Source organism: Cucurbita moschata, unplaced genomic scaffold, assembly GCF_002738365.1.
Source record: "Cucurbita moschata cultivar Rifu unplaced genomic scaffold, Cmos_1.0 Cmo_Scf00089, whole genome shotgun sequence".
In the NCBI taxonomy this organism is placed as follows: domain Eukaryota; kingdom Viridiplantae; phylum Streptophyta; class Magnoliopsida; order Cucurbitales; family Cucurbitaceae; genus Cucurbita; species Cucurbita moschata.
This window is the reverse complement of record NW_019268605.1, coordinates 127,583-132,945: the sequence shown is the minus strand read 5'-3', so window position 1 is coordinate 132,945 and position 5,363 is coordinate 127,583.

The following is a 5,363-nucleotide window of genomic DNA, read 5'->3' as shown; positions in this document are numbered from 1 at the left end:
CTCATGTGAAGACATGTAAGTGGGGTATCCTGTACAATGAGTTTGTATAAGACAGGACAAAAAAATATTTAAACTCTCTTTATAAATCCGTTAATTGAGAAGATTAATATTTCACATGGTGATCATATGCGACTCGATTTTAATCTTGAGTGAGTTATGAATTCCTGTTTGTGATGGCTTGTCCTTTAATTTACATGGGTGAGAATTGCTTTTTTAGCCGATTCAATATGCCTACCATTATAAGGAATTGACGAAACAGAGAGTTGCGAACATAATACCATGAGATGAAATTCACTACTTTCCATATAAGGAAAGTAGATGAGTTGTTCAAGTATTGATATCGGGACTTGAATAATGGGGCTTCACCGTCTCATTGGCCCAAGAGGGACTTATTTTATGATTGGATTATAAACAAATTTTTCATTAGAGAATTCGTGGTACTTTGAGGTGAAAGATGTAATTATAAGGGTAAAACAGACTTTTGATCTAACTGTAATTATGAGCAACTTGCCACTTACTTGTAATAATTATATCAATGGACATAACTTGTCCTGCAGTGCATAAGAGTGCAACTCTAGGTCTATAATGGTGGATTGGGTCACGGGTTATTCCGACCCGTCATCTTCTTCACCCGTTTTCCAATTATTTTTCGACATTTTCTCTCTCCACAATCTGACAACGTTTTCGGCAATTTCCTTGATTGTTGTGGCTCAATTTTGACGTATTTCGCACCCTGACGATGTCATTGATTTGGTTGAATGGTTAAGGACGTAAATCCGCCCCATTTCCTCAACCTCTCTAACTCTCGAATCTCGCCGACATTAACGCAGTTTTTTCTCTCTCCTTCTCGTTCTCTGTCTCTCGTACTTTTCTCTTATTTTTTCGCATATAAGTTCTAGGGCATGTGGTAGGAGGTTTGGTGGTTGTTTGGGGCGGTGTAAGCGTCGAATTTCTCTGGTTTGGGCTAGTTGGAGTTTCGTCGATTTCGTTTTTTTCTCTCTCTCTCTCGTTTCTGTGTTTTCCCCTCTTTTGCAGGTCGTTGGCGTTATGACAGAGGCTGGGATGGAGCGTGGGTGAGGAGCGACGATTCGTGAAGGTCGGGACGCGTTGGACCGAAAATAGACTGATAGGATAGTGTCGTAGGAAAAGAGTCAGATATGATAGGTCCCGTCATTGCATTCACATGTTCTTGCATTTAACCACTAATAGTAGGGTCACTTACTGAGTATTTCTTAAAATACTCGAGCCATGTGATACCTCTATTTTAGGTTAAGGCAAGACATTTATGCATGGCTGGCGACGACATCACAACTCAAGACCATGACACATGCATAGGGTAGTCGTATTTATTTCTTTAGACTTAGGCTAGGATAGGATGTTTTTAATTTAAACATTTATTTATTTTATTTAATCTTTTGTTGTGTCGTTTTTAAAGATGTTTTCAAAACACGTAAGTCCATAGTTGTGTTTTAAGCTAAAGGTTATATTTTATGAAAGTTTAAATAAAGTATTTCTACATTCAATAATTATGATATATATACAGTAGCGACCTTAAATTAAGTAGAAAATTTCGAATCGTTACACATATACCGCTCAAGCTCTTGAGACCCACCATGAAAGTTTCTATATAAAACTCGTACTCTGTAAACCCACCGTGAGAGGAGTGGGGAAACCACATGGACACGTAGAAACTGAACGGATCAATATTGTCCGTGAAAATGGGCATGGACTTCCATATACCTCTCAAGCTCTCTAGATCCACCCCGAGAAGGGTGAGGGACTATGGTACATAAAACTAGGATTTAGGTATAGGCATATATCTCAAGTCAAGGATTGTGGTACTTTAGCTATACTCATGAGTACGATCAAGATCGTACAAGTAGACTATTTATTTATACTCACCTTATTTAGTCTTGTTTTTGTGCGTTGTGTTCCATGATATAATACATATTCAGTTATATTTAAATATTATAAAATATCTCTTTATGTTCTAACTAATTTGAATTTCATTCAAAATTTAAATATATATTTTTATTTAATATATTTAATCCATATTAATTATTTAAATATTTAAGGTAAAATACAATTAGCATCTTTTATATTAAATATTAATTTTTATCTCTCAAATTAAATAAATAAATAAATAAATAATCTCTTTTTTATATTTAATATTAAATAATTTTCTTTTGAACCATGTATATATTTCTCATTTATATTTAATAAAACTAATATATTAAATATTAATTTAAACACTTCAATTTTTATTTCAACTTTTTTTAAAATCAATTTTTATTCATAAATTATAGGTTTGTTCACTGTGAACATAGAGTTGCACTTTTATGTACGGTAGATAAGTTGTGTCCATGAATGTAACCATTACAAGCAAGTCAATTTTTTACGAGTTATTCATAATTACAATAGAGTCAAAAATATGTTTTATCTCTATACTTACATCTGAAACCTTATGTACCATTGATTTTATAATGAAAAATTTCTCTATAATCATATCATAAATTAAGTTCATCTCGAGTTAGTGAGAGGGCAGGGTTCTATTGTTCAAGTCTCGACCATAGATTTATACTTAATCTAAAGTCGTTACTATATACATATCATAGACCTTTTAAGCAAAAATACTTCATTCAAAACTTTATCGTAAAAACATAATCTTCGCCTTACATGTTTTTTAGAAAGCTTTTAAATAAAATAATAAAAATTGAAAATAACATAAGGTAAAAATGCCTTATACTAACCTACGTGCTTCTAAATGGAAATGCAACTAACTTATACTAACCTATATACTAAATTCAAATTGAAACTATCCTATGCATGCGCCATGATCTCTTAAGTTGCGATGCGGGTCAATCGTACATGGGAGCCTTGCCTTTACCTGGAAAATAAGAATAGCATAAGGCCTGAATATTTTGAAAAAAATACTTAGTACGTGACCTCGATATTGGAGTTAGATGCAAGCACATACAATCATGAGTGAGACCTATCACTCCTATGGTGGCTACCTTAAGCGGGTAATTGGATGTGTATTTACTATTCTACACACGATTCATATGTGCGAGTATGGACCCACTAGTCAGTTTGCATACCTCCTATACCTCTTTCTTGTTGGGCAAGCATTCTATGGTAGCTGTTGATGCCGGACACCTGTTAGGAATAGCGGCCATCATAGCAACATTATAGTAAACATAATGATCGTTTTCCTGTCTCGTAACGTACGCGTCCTTTCCATCGTAAAAGGAATAAGGGTATCCCCCAATGCATGAACACACAATGATGCATGAGGTCCCAACATTTTTCCTTTCATTTTCATGTATAACAATCCCTTAACATCTTCCTCTATATCATATCATTTTACCATAACTTCCATGTGTATATCGGGGGGTCAATTCATCACATTGCATGTCAATCATATCATATATTGTCATGTCGAACATATATCATATTATAAACTTATCATGTCTTCTGACGTACCAAATCATATCATGTATCATTAACAGGAGTAGGTCTTCAAACATATCCTATCTTAACACATCATATTGTAAACATACCATTTCATCACATACAATACGTCATGAACATATCATAACGTACACATATCATCTCATAACCGTTTAACTATATGAGCATATGACACATGCGAAGTCATGGACACGTGTCATCATACAACACACAATTATAACCTAACCAATAGTAAGACCACTTACTTGGTTGGCCTAGAAGCTACTACGACCCCTTGATACTAGCTTAACATTGCTCTCTGAAATTTAATTCTACTTAAGGAGTTCCACAATTATAAATTAAGGAGTTCCACAATTATAAATTAGCATTCTACTGTGGGAATTGGCTCACCTAATCTAGCATAAGATAATTTAAACTTAATTTTGCATAAATAATTTAAACTAACTCCAAAAATTTAAAATAGCTAAGAGGGGATCATACTGAGCTTAAACACTTCTGAAGAGTTGAAACTAGAGAAAAGGGCCCGAGCATATCAGAACCAAGTCAGATCAGCCAAAATGTTGGCCTTGAGCCATCAAAAGAGTGTACTCTCCAATTGGCTCAAACAGTTTAAGTGGGATGATAAAATGAAGTTAGCCTCCCTTTTATAGCGGAGACAAACTCTCCACTTCTCAACTTAAGGCAATGTTGGACAATTTCCCTTTTTTCTTCTTCTAATTTTTAGGTTATTATAGCCTGTGGCACGTCTTTTCAGGAAGAAACAATATGTTGTCTTTCTACGCCATTATTGGGTAGAACAGTATAAAGCCATGACTCACTACTAGGCATAACTAAAGTTACCTAAATCGTATATCCTATGTGATTTTTGGGACTCCATTTGGGTGGTAATTGAACTCTTTGTATCAAATAGATCCTAACTCCTCTTTACTAGTTCACGAATAAGGGTTACGACCTAAATGTCTCTATGAGATACTTGGTCAACCCGATGTTCTATGAATCTAAAACTAGGTTCTATGACCATAATAACGTAAAACAGTAGCTTATAGTCTATTATAAACATAACATGCATTCCAGGGCAATATCATCCTCCAATAACATAATTGACTATATACAAGTTTCTAATCCTAAATCAAGCATTTATAAATGTGAATATACATACAACATGCTCAAACAATAGATGATAAATCAACCAAGGTATGTCGGAAAACTTATAAGTATTTCTTGAAACTTTCTCCATTTGGCTACTTACTTGTTCTGGTGTGTTCGAGATCACTATTCACAACCTTTCCCAAACTAATTTTTTTTCAAATTCTTTAAGTAGGTGCCAAATTGAGTCTATTTTTTTGAACAATGAACATTTTTATGAAAACCGATTTAAAAATATGTAAACCAGCCCAAACATTGAGCAAAGGTCATTCTATTAGATGCTTACATGTTCGAACGTGTTTGGGTTCACTTTTCACGACCTTCCCAAAGTTGATGTTTCCTCAAATTTCTTGAGTAGGTTAGAAATTGAGTATATTCCTTGGAACACAAAAAATTATTATGAGAACCAGTCTAAGCCTAGGTGAACCGATCCAAATAGTGAGCATAGGTCTAGAAAATCTAAAGGGGACGACGTGGCCAATATTGGAGTTACCACATCATCTTTATCTACCTCTAGCCAACAAATGACTCGCAAAGATGGTTCTCGACCCCTCTAAAACTCACATCTTTTTCACTGATCTAGGGACTATATCAACTAAGTTTCTTTATGAATATTATAGTCTTACACACCATGAATCATTTGAGATAGGTTTAAGCTATTATGGTTAAAAAATGACTAAGGTAGGTTGAGCGAAAATAGGCTACTCGATACTGACCTACCCAGAAAATCCAACTCCAAGTTGTTC